This window comes from Rhamphochromis sp. 'chilingali', assembly GCF_963969265.1.
Source record: "Rhamphochromis sp. 'chilingali' genome assembly, chromosome: 1".
NCBI lineage: Eukaryota > Metazoa > Chordata > Actinopteri > Cichliformes > Cichlidae > Rhamphochromis > Rhamphochromis sp. 'chilingali'.
The window spans coordinates 61,284,626-61,297,067 of NC_137929.1; the positions used below are offsets into that span (position 1 = coordinate 61,284,626).

Below are 12,442 nucleotides of genomic sequence, written 5' to 3' on the forward strand. Positions count from 1 at the left end.
GGAAAGAGCCATTTCTCTGTAATAAACTCTCTTTTCCAAAGATGAGGGATTTCTCCATCAGATTTATTTATTTTTTTATTACTTTATTGGTTCAGCAACATTAAATTTAAAAACTGTACTTTTGAGTTAAAATATATATTTATAATTTTAATAAATAACAAATTAAAAAAGCACAAACATTTTTTTGTATCGAAACAATATCGAACCGTGACACCAAAGTATCAAACCGAACTATGAATTTTGTGTATCGTTGCACCCCTAATATATACGTGTGTGTGTGTGTGTGTGTGTGTGTGTGTGTGTGTGTGTGTGTGTGTATGCATGTATGCATGTATGCATGCATGCATGCAGTGATACACACACATATCACTGACTTTAATTATTAAACATTCGCACATAAATAAGTGACGTCATATTCAGTACTTTTGACAGTTCACTCTTCGGCCGCTCCATCTTATTAGGGAAATTCCAAATACATAAATGTAAATTTCAAAACTCAACCCCATCATTTAATTTGTTTTTGATTGAAATTGAATATTACTTGAACTCTCTTAAATTAACTTCCAATAAAAAAGGTTTATCATTGATTGAAATTCATTCAGAAATGTTTGACGAATGAGCTGTTACAACTTTCAACTACAAAGTTGTTATGAAGTCTATCACATCCCCCCCCCCCCCATTTTTTCTTTTTTTCTCCTTTATTTATTCATCCTTCTTATTTCATTGTACTGTATATTGTTACTCTTATTTGCCTTGTATGTCTACTGTACAAACTGAACTGGAATGACTGACTGTTCGCTTTATGATTTCAATAAAGTTTGGGGAAAAAAACCCTCTTCGGCCGCTCCTTTCTGCCGTATTTTGCGGCACAATTCTCCACACCCACTGCCGCGCTATGAATTGTGGGATATATGGGACCACGAAGCGTGCACCGGACCACGCTTGATATTTGGGGAAATCGACGGCGCATTTGGAGTATGTATTTGAAGCACACTTCGAATTGGGACAGCCGTCGTTGCGTGGTGGTGACGTAACCGCACTTAAAATGCGTACTTCAAGCGTGCAGTCTCTTAATTGGGACACAGCCAGAGTCTGCACAGTAGTGACTTGAGGTGGAGCGACTGTAACACTCCCGCCCACACACCTGCTGGACATGACCGCAAACACGCCCCCTACACTTTTTACGTAGCACCTGTGGTTCGAGTTTTTTGCTGGTTTTCCGCGACTGACGACTCGTTTAATTAAGGTAAATACAACCATGTCACTGTTATAAAAAAAGACACACAGCTTATCATCTTATAGTTCTAAAATCACTGTTAATTTGTTTGCTACATTAGCCGCTAGCATATGCACTGTGTTGGAGGCTTGTTGCTAGCTAGTTAGCGATGCTACACACCTGTTACTCTTAATAGTCTTCAACACTTATGGTTTTTTTTTTATCCATTTTTAGTAGTGATGGGCAGATGAAGCCCCATGAAGCACTGAAGCTTTTCATCCAATTGGTTCACCCCAACGCGAAGCTTCATGAAGCTTCATTTGCTCTAGCAGGACACCTACTGGACGTAAAAATAATAGCTGGCATGAATTTGAAGAGTGTGGCATTTTGCACACAGCCTGTAAATGTCAACAACAAAAGGAGTGTGTAAAACATGTATATTGTAGTGATGGCAGTACACTGTATATTTATACTGGCAGTATGGAAAATGATTATTTGGAAATGCTTAAAATGGAAATGATCATTTACTGTGAGGTGAGGTGTGGTTGGGGTGTGGACAGTAGTTGTGCTTTTGTAACGTTGAGGTATGGACAGCTACACAGTCCTGCCTGTTCACATTTTATTCTGTAAAAACTAAATTTTCACTGCTTTTACGTCCTTTTTAGTGGGGAGAACATAGCTGGGATTTAATGATTTAACAAATCTTTTGAATCCTTTGTCCTCCACAATGCTAAATGGCTGGGAGTCCTCAATCACCATGCTGACCAGGTCTTCATCTATTTGAGATTGTTCTCCTGAGGAAAGACAATAAAGACAAAGCACAAATATAAATATCACACACGTAACTTATAACAGTTGTATAATATTGTTATATCATTTAGTAACATTACTGCATGCTATATTATCATTGCATTTGATGGCTCACCTGGTCTTGCTCCACAATCGGTGTTCCTCTTATTCTCATGCAAAGCTCTGTAGTGCCTAAGCATGGATGAGGTGTTGTTGTTATATCCCAGCTCCCTGGCACATAGCAAACACTTCACCTTGTACAAAAGTCAAGACAGCTCAACATAAATTGTATTGCACCATCAGTATCATGACAATACATCTTCTGTAGAAATTTACATACCTTGTTGGGAGGAATAAAATCAAAATGTTCCCACACAGGGGAGGACATCCTCCTCTTCTTAGCTGGCTCCATTCTCTCCTGACTTTCTCTCCTCACTCTCATGAACCTCCAAACGGTCTCCAAACTCTCTCTAACCGCAACTCTCCATCAAACACCCACATTTTGAATGAAGTCTGAGGGGTTTATATCGCTGTCATATCTCGCGGCAAAGTTCGAACCACTTCATGAACCAGTCACGTGGTACAGCCGGGCAGCGAGGCTTCGGACGTCATCATTTTCAGCTCCTCCCATAAATGAAGCAAGCCTCGATACGCGCTTCGCGGAAACGCCCCCTCCATTACTCGACACACGCTCCGAAGCCTCGATACAGAACGTCCCATCACTAATTTTTAGACAGCAATGAGATCAGCTGCACACTCCACAGAGGCCCAGAGTTACTGTTAATATCAAAAATATAATGCTGTCCTTTGAGATTTTAACATTTAAGACTGAGTGTAATGGATCTAAAACTGTTTAAATCTCTAGTCTATAAAGAAAATGGCACTTTTTTTCATTACTTTTGGGAATGTAAATTAATCAAAAGATTTTGGAGCTTCATTTCTCAAGAACTAAGTAATATTTTTAACAACCTGATTCAAAGGGACCCCGGGTATTTTCTTCTTGGTCTACCCTCAAAAGAAGTAACATTGAATCACTTGCAGCGCAAATTATGTCACAAACTATTGCTGGTAGCTAGGAAATGTATTCTCATTAATTGGGTTAAGGATAAACCTCCCTCTGTGACGTTGTGGTACAGAGAATTATTTAAAGTTATTCCTCACGAAAGAACTGCTGCTATTTTAGGAGGAAATGAGGGTCTCTTTCTCAATGTTTGGTCCCCTTTGCTTTCTTATTTGCCAAATGATTTGTCCCAACTGTTGAGGGGGGGTGGTTGCGATTAAGATGTTCTCAGTTAAATAGGAAGTAAGTGTAAAGGACAATTCATTCTTGGAGTTTATCTTTTTCTCTTTCTATATCTGTGGGTAATTGAGTGAAAATATGTTATTTGTGTGTGTGTGGATGTGTAAATTTTTTTTCTTTCTTTTCTTTTCTGTTTGGTTGTTATGTTTTATGCTATTCTTGATAACGAATAAAAATTGTATATCAAAAAAAAAAATCTCTAGTCTACAGCCTGGTAACATGGAAACTTTAAAAACAGCAGCAGAAGGTTTCAGTAGTGTAGTGTAATGTGTTTTTTTCATTTAATAATAATCCGTATTATGTATAACAGCTACATTCACCCTGGAGAGAAATTAGTGAGGGAGACCATCAGGACTAAGCTGGGTTTCTGGGTCCAGAGGTTTGGAGAAACTTCTTCCCTTTCTTTCATCACAGCTGTCCTGTGCCAGAAGTTCTGTTGACCCACTGAAAGAGGCATCATTTAAGAAACACCAGGAAGATTGAAGCTCATCGCATTGATCAAGCAGGACTCATGATCTTCACCAGCAGCTCCCTCACAGGGAAATCTTCAGCACTCCTCTGTAGGCCCGCCCCAGGAGATGGATAAACCCAGCATTTCATGAACACTGTGATGAGACCTCTGGTTTGTGTAATGTTATAAATACTCAGATACTCCCCAGAGGCTCCGGACTTTTACATAAAGATATTATATTCAGTCCTGTAGAAAGTTATATATTTAAAAATATATGATCCTCTCTGGTTACTCTGGTATGAATAACTCTGCATCACTTTATGGTAAATAACACACTATCTGCAAAAAAACTGTTTGTAGTTCAACATACAAGTGACGACCGTTGACCTTCATCAGGTTTTATTTAATTGTGTTAGAGAAAATCGAATGTGCTCTTCATGCAGCTGAGTACATCAAGTGTTTAAAATGGAAGCTGTGCAGGTCTGAGATACAAACTGAGGTCCTGTTAATGCTGATATATAGTGACACAGTTACAGGGGTGATTAATCCTTTTGTTTTTTTGTGTTCAACTTTATCAATAAAGCTGCAGCTTTCACTGCAGCACGTGTGGTACTTTAACCTTTGTACTGTTTTCATCAGTTCATTTTGCAGTTAACATGTGAACATGTTGGATGATCTGTCTGCTGTTACTGGGTGGTGCTGAGGTCTGAATCTGAGGGCAGCTCCTGTAATCACAAAGAGAACAGAACCATCAAACTCAAATATAAATTTTATCCCTCAAAATTGAAATAAAGCTGATTCTTCTGTCCTCACACACTCAGGATCTGAAGTTCTTCTCTTACATTTTTTTCAGTATTACAGTACACTACAGTACATTAATCCATAGTTCCTGATTAATGAGGAGCTACAAGGTACAAGCTTTTAAAAAAAAAAAAAGTTACTATCTTTACAGATGTGGCAAGAGACTGAAAACATGCTGTTGTTTGCACATATTTAATATTCAGCTCTGCACAAGAGCTGAAGCAGGATGCAGCCTGTTGCTTTTACAGTATAATACTTGTAACAAAAGTACAGTAACAGTAATTAGTGACTGAGTAGCCCGGAGCGTTTCTCTTGATTTCTTTAGTCAGGGTAAATTCATTCACCTGCACGGGTTAGCTAAACAAACCCTGACAGCCGAGTCCTCATCTTAGCTAGCTAGGTCTCAGGACCGAGCTAAGGACGGTTGTCAGAGATTTACAGTTAACAAACAGTCAGGTGAATAAACAACAATGAGACACTTGTGTAGGTTAGTTACGGATTAGCTTACAAACACGTTTAACTTACCGAAAAAGTGCAGCAGGGCCTCGGGTCCTTCTGTCGGGTAGTCCAGTTTACTGAAGAACACCTCAGGCTGTCAGGTTAAAACACTCGGTCGTGTTTTCGTAGCGTAAACGCTGGCCCTCCTCTCAGAGCCTTCGCTCTATCTGCTATTCCCGAGCAGAGATACGCAAGTTTATCCGTGACTGCAGCTGCCAGTCAAAGCTGTAATGATGACGTTCCACCCCAATTTAACATCACCGCGGTAGGAATTAGAATCAAACTTATGGGAGAGGAGACCCCTTGGACATCAATCAGCGTGATGAGAACTATTGATAACAAAAGAAAGAATCTTTGGAAAAAAAATTATCTGAGGAGAATAAATGTATTCTAGTCTGACCCCAGTCCCATCCGCTAACATGGAGGAGGCGGGGTTTATGACCTATACTGTAGCCAGACACCAGGGGGCGATAGAGACGTTTTGGCGTCACTCTTGGGGAGCTGTCGCGTCGTCCATGTTTTATACAGTCATTGGCTGTGTCCCAATTCAGGGTCTGCACGCTTGAAGTACGTGCACTACGCGTACTACGTACGGCGCGTACTATAAGTACGAGAAGTGCGGAAGTGAGAAGCTTGTGAAATGGGACGGTATACGCTTCGTCGCGCTGTTCAGGTTGCCTAGCAACCATGATACGAACCGCGAGACACGTTACATACAGCTTTGTTTGACAGAAATGAAGGAGAAAAATGTTTTGTTGGTCATTCATTTTTGTCATGACATCACTTTGATTAGTTGATTATCTGAGGCTGAGACCACGGGACTGTAAAACATGATTGTTGGGCTTCATTTCTGTGCTGAACAGTCATTTAAGATTAGTTAGTAAATAACAATTAGTTAATGTTGTTCATGAGATTAAAGTCATCTCACTGTGGCAATGTAAATATAGTATGGCCAATATTATAGTATTGTCAGATTTTTATGAGATATATATATATATATATATATATATATATATATATATATATATATATATATATATATATATATATATATATATATGTGTTGTGTTTGTGGATATATAACTGACTTTAATTATTAAACATTCGCACATAAATAAGTGACGTCATATTCAGTACTTTCGACAGTTCACTCTTCAGCCGCTCCATCTTATTAGGGAAATTCCACATACATAAATGTAAATTTCAAAACTCAACCCCATCATTTAATTTGTTTTTGATTGAAATTGAATATTACTTAAACTCTCTTAAATTAACTTCCAATAAAAAAGGTTTATCATTGATTGAAATTCATTCAGAAATGTTTAACGAATGACCTGTCACAACTGTCTGTCACATTTCCCCTCTTTTTTTCTTTTTTTCTCCTTTATTTATTTATCCATCTTATTTCATTGTACTGTATATTGTTACTCTTATTTGCCTTGTATGTCTACTGTGCTAACTGAACTGGAATGACTGACTGTTCGCTTTATGATTTTAATAAAGTTTGGAAAAAAAAAACAACCTCTTCTGCCGCTCCCTCTGCCGTATTTTGCGGCAAAATTCTCCACACCCACCGCCGCGCTATGAATTGTGGGATATATGGGACCACGAAGCATGCACCGGACCACGCTTGATATTTGGGGAAATCGACCGCATCCAGTCTCTTAATTGGGACACAGCCATTGGCTGTATCCCAATTCAGGGTCTGCAGCCTTTAAGGCCGCATTTTAAGGCCGATTGCGTCACAGCGACGCGACAAAGGTTGTCCCAATTCGAAGGCTGATCGAAATGCGGCCCTCAAATGCGTCCTTCATTTCCCTGAATTTTAAGGACGTGGCAGTGTAGACTTCATGGCCCAACGTATCCCAGAATGCATAGCGCGGCGGTGGGTGTGGATAATTTTGCCGAAAAAAAACGGCGGATGAGGGGCGCCCGGAGAGTAAACTTTAAGTAAGTACTGAATATTATGTCACTTATTTATGTGCAAATGTTTAATAACGAAGAACATTAAAACATTACTGTTGGCCACATGTCGGCAAAGTTATGTGACATTAGTGACGTTTGTACTACCGTATTTTCACGACCATAAGGCGCACTTAAAAGTCTTAGATTTTCTTCAAAAAGTACGGCGTGCCCTATAGCGCAGTGCGCCCTGTGTGTTGTAAGGAGGACGTAGTAGAGAACACCATGAGAACGCTAAAGGGTGAAGTGTGGGCGTTGATCGTATATACCAGACAATCGCACATACCTGTCTAAAAGGGCAGGTATGTGCATTATGTGGAACATCGTTGTTTTAACAACCCTGAAAATGGCAAAGAGACACGCTTATGAAGCACAGTTTAAACTGAAGGCCATCAGCTACGCGGAGGAACATGGAAATCGAGCAGCCGCGAGAGAATTTAAGATTAACGAATCGATGGTTCGCAAATGGAGGAAGCTAGAAAACAAGCTCCGGCAGGTCAAGAAAACGCAGCTGAGTTTCCGCGGACATAAGGCAAGGTGGCCCGAGTTGGAGGAAAGACTCGAGCGGTGGATCATCGAGCAAAGAACGAGCGGGAGAAGCGTTTCGACGGTCACCATTCGGCTAAAAGCAGTTTCACTAGCTGAAGAGATGAACATTGAACATTTCCAAGGAGGTCCGTCTTGGTGCTTTCGTTTTATGAAACGGTGCCATTTTTCCATCCGGACCAGGACTACGATAGCGCAGCAACTTCCAGCGGATTATAAGGAAAAACTGGCCATCTTCTGCTCCTACTGCAGCAAACACATCGGCGACAAAAACATCCAGCCCAGCCACATCACAAACATGGACGAGGTCCCGCTCACTTTTGACATCCCGGTGAGTCACACTGTGGAGAAGAAGGGGACCAGCACGGTAGCGATACGCACAACGGGGTATGAAAAGTCTTCTTTTACTGTTGTGCTTGGCTGCCATGCTAATGGACAGAAACTGCCGCCTATGGTGATTTTTAAGCGAAAGACTTTGCCTAAAGAGAAGTTTCCAGCAGAAATCATCATTAAGGCAAATGAAAAGGGCTGGATGGATGAGGGAGGTGTATGTAAGGAGACCAGGTGGTTTTTTCCACGCATCACCATCGCTCTTAATCTGTGACTCTATGCGTGCCCATCTCACAGCCGATGTGAAAAAACTTGTGAAGCAAATGAACTGTGAGCTTGCTGTCATTCCGGGAGGCCTGACAAAGGAACTCCAACCGCTGGACATCGGTGTGAACCGCCCGTTCAAAGTAAGGCTGCGAGCGGCCTGGGAGCGATGGATGACCGATGGAGACCACGGTTTCACCAAGAGTGGAAGGCAGCGCCGGGCGAGTTACGCCACAATTTGCAAATGGATTGTAGATGCTTGGGCTAACATGTCTGCTGGCACTGTTGTTCGAGCTTTCGCAAAAGCCGGCATCATTTCCGAGGAGCCGCACGGCACGGAAAGTGACTCTGACAGTGAAGAAAGTGAACTTGGCATGTTTGATGGAGATTTAGCGCAGCTGTTCAATTCAGACACAGAGGATGAGGACTTCGATGGGTTTGATTGATGATAAAAATGTGAGTACCAAACTTTGTTTTGCTCCTGCTTTATTTTTAAATACGCACACTTGTATGCTTGTGTGTTGTTGATGATGACGATTACTGGTAATAAAAATGTGAGTACCAAACTCAGTTTTGCTCCTGCTTTATTTTTAAATATGCACACTTGTATGCTTGTGTGTTGTTGATGATGATGATTACCGGTAATAGAAATGTGAGTAAGGTACCGAACTCAGGTTTGCTCCCGCTTTATTTTTAAATACGCATACGGTACTTGTATGCACCCTATAATCCAGTGCGCCTTATGTGTGTGTTAAATACAGTAATGGCACACATAACTGAGACTGCACCTTTTAGTACGGTGCGTCTTATGGTCGTGAAAATACGGTAACTTGGTTTTAAAGCCTTTACTTTAAAATATACGCCGTGATAGGTTTGTAGCTTGAACCTATTCGCTGGAACGTTGAGGACAATATAATTACACAGCAAGCAAGACCCGAAGTAGGCAAAGATCTTCATGTTACTCATGCATGAGGGAGACCTGCCTGGAGCCAAGTGTCGTTCCACCACTTGACCTCCGTCAGACTCTCAGCCAGGTTCCCCATAGCACTCCTTTTATTGTGGTCACATGAATATGCATAGGGTCATTAACATATAACATCTTACATAGGTATACATGTGAAGAAAGAATACTGTGTATGTGTGTGTGTGTGTGTGTGTGTGTAAGTGATTTGTGTGAGGTCAAGATGTGACCCTGTGAAGACTCCCCAAAGCTGGTGCCAGGAGTCTAGCGGGTCCATCTGAACAAAAGGCTCTTATATTTAGAGAGATATACGTGTGTTTGCTATATCAACAAAGAGAAGATAGGACCTCTCTTATGCTCCTAGGATGTGGGTGTGCATTCCACTCTAGAATGCACACCAAGCCTTTGCAGCCTGCTAAAGATTACAGTCCTATCACTACACAATTGATTATACACCTCTAAGCATATATGGTTAAATATTTCTAAGCATAAATGACAATCAACAATACAAAACCTAACACGCCGTTCAATAGCTGAGCTTAATCCTACAGAGAATGATCAAAGCTCATGTAGAAACAAACAAACAAATGAACAAAATATTTTCTCCTTCATTTCTGTCAAACAAAGCTGTATGACACGTTTCCAGCTGTTAGTATCATGGTTGCTAGGCAACCTGGGCAGCGCAACGGAGACCGTCCCATTTCACAAGGCTCGGACTTCCGGCCTTAGCGGTCTTTAAGTACGCGGCCCTTGAGGATCGTTGGGGCTGCGTACTTTAAGGCTGCAGACCCTGAATTGGGATACAGCCATTGGTCTGACCCAACAGTAGGAGGCGGTAATGCTCCTTTACGTTGGTTGCCAACCGCCGTTAAACACACAGAAGAAGAAGAAAGGAGGCGGAGGAGTCGAGCAGAGAGAGCTGCTTTTTCATGAAACGGGAGTAAAGTAGTGAACTTACAGGAACATATACCACTAGCAACGTTTGGATCGATATCTGCATCGATCTGCACACCCTTGTCTCCTGGATCGTAGCTGAGATCAGCGTGAATCACGTGGGTCTCTGCTCCCTGTGTTTGGAAAAACTTCCAGCTTCATCACGAAGTTTCTCTCGGTTTGTGGGCTCATCTAAAGGTAAGCACCGAGCTAACTTTAATGTGGGTGCAGTTTATGTTGAGTTTAGCTCTGTTGAGGATAATAGATTGCTTGGTATACACTGGAGTTAGACAGACTGTAGAGTTTGTGATTGCTTGCAACATTATAATGGCATTTAGGGGGTAAGAATAGATACAGAAAAACAGTCTTTGAATATGAACAAAAGGATTGGGTGCAGGGCAGGAGAACAACCAGCCCCCACCCCCAGGACAGAAAGCCACAGGTACAAGCGTGGGGGAGGGCAATCAGCCTTTAGAATAGGACTTAACAAAAAACAAACTAAAAAATCGGCCCGTGTTCCTACATAACATTAAACATGTTAACAGCACAAAAGCCATATTAAACGCAGGCTACTTTAGACCCGGTGTTCCAGATCTACTGGCGTTTAGATCAACTGGCGTTGGTTGAACAGATGTTTGGCAGTCTTGCGTTTCAGGAGCTGCTACCGACAAACCAGCAAAAAAACGCCAAATGTGTCATCTGTGACATGTGTGACGTTAATTCAAACACACTCCGTCAGTCTTGATGCTGTTGAACAACAAAATGTTTAAAAATGTGGCGAGTTTACCTGGTGATATCCTCATGCACGACGCAATCGCGAAAACGGCAAACAATTAACACCACGCCGATGTTGTTCACAGGACAGCGGGAGACTCTTGTCGTCGTAATCGTTCCCCTCGCACGTTTTATTTCTCCGGTTTCAGCGTTTTTGCTTCACAACTAAAGCGAGCAGTTTACTTTGTGCACTAACATGGACTCGAGTCAACCAGCGCCACCTCTGGCCACGTGCCACAGCCTACAGCCAGATCAACCTGTGACACACATCTGCACCACGTTTGAATTCGTTTCATGCACATTTGTACCTTTCAATTGTGTCTGTTTGTGCGTCATGCAAATAAACCTTTGAAAATGACACTAATATTTCACTAGTTTTGTAACATCACATGCTGTTAGCATAGTCTGTCTGCGTCTTTTCTCTGCGAACAAACATTTTAGAGCTGGTTGTTATATACAGTCTGTATAAGTGTGGTTAATCTAATAAACATTTGTAAGGAGATGACAGTTACTGTGAATGTACAGCAGGTGATTAGTAATAAACAGTCAGACAATGACTCTGACAATCTCATTCAATCTTGCAGATTGCACCTTCTGCGTAAAGTGGTACCACACAGTGTGTGTGGACTTCCCTTGTGCAGAAGGCAACTACAAATGTTGTGGGTGCTAAATAAACAGAGAAAATTGATCCCTGTTGTCTTTGCTTACTGATTGTTTTTAGTGTTGACAATCCACATTGCTGGGATTGCATCTTTCAACATGTTTGTGGGTAGATTTGGATGTACCAGGGTTAACCCTTGTATTATGTTGAAGAACAAAAAAGTGACATTGATTTTGTTGCGGGTCATTTTGACCCGTACTGTGTCAATCCACTCAGAATTGTCAAAAAACTGCACTGAAACAATAGCAACTTTATTTCCCATGAGATAAACATGTAGAACAAAGACATACAACAGTTAGACTTTCCATAACTATTTTAGGAACAATTTGGTTTTTCGTTCTTACAAACACATTTCTTTTGAACTTGCCCAACGTTCTCAGTTTTTCAATGTTCAACATTTTCAGTTTTGTCGACATGATGGACAGAATGTAACTGTGTGCTTTCTGTAGATGTACTTCTTGCATTTCTCACAAAAAGTGCTTGTTTTAAAACAGGAACTTTCCTAACTAAGATTTAAAACAAAAGATTTCTACGTCTCCTCCAGTCTCACAAACAGATGACAAACCAAGCGACACACCTGAGTCACTGACTTTCTTATATCCACTCACCCTCACTGTAGGGCAGGGATAGCTCAGTGGGTAGAGTGGCGGCCCCATGATCGGAAGGTCGGGGGTTCGATTCCCCTGAACAGCTACCCTGAGGTACCCCTGAGCAAGGTACCGTCCCTACACACTGCTCCCCGGGCGCCCAATGGCTGCCCACTGTTTCACTGAGTGAATGGGTTAAATGCAGAGAGGGATTTTCCCCACGGGGACCAATAAAGTACACTTCTTTCTTCTTCTTCTTCTTCTTTCTTCTTCTGGCTGTTTAGTACTAATCACTGTGTAACTGCTGTGAATTCACAGTAACTGCCATCTCCTTACAAATGTTCATTAGATTAACCACACTTATACAGA

General features: G+C 41.4%; 1 protein-coding gene and 1 long non-coding RNA gene across 3 annotated transcripts in view; one reads left to right on the forward strand and one right to left on the reverse strand.

Annotated features, from left to right (window-relative positions):
• Positions 1 to 1,365: 1,365 nt before the first annotated feature.
• Positions 1,366 to 12,335, reverse strand: LOC308410862. 2 transcript variants are annotated; one of them, XR_013974284.1, is made up of 4 exons: positions 10,839 to 12,335; positions 5,083 to 5,384; positions 2,142 to 4,481; positions 1,366 to 2,010 (listed from the first exon to the last, which is right to left on the reverse strand). It is a non-coding gene; the product is annotated as an uncharacterized lncRNA (long non-coding RNA). The 2 variants fall into 2 exon arrangements; XR_013974285.1 differs by lacking the exon at positions 10,839 to 12,335 and having other exon boundaries at positions 5,083 to 5,905.
• Positions 6,241 to 12,442, forward strand: part of LOC308410647 (putative nuclease HARBI1) — a gene marked incomplete at its 5' end in the record, with an annotated part of 167,699 nt that continues 161,497 nt past the window's right edge. Inside the window, 2 exons of the transcript XR_013974221.1 lie at positions 6,241 to 8,617; positions 8,819 to 10,249. The remainder of the gene's footprint in view (positions 8,618 to 8,818; positions 10,250 to 12,442) is intronic.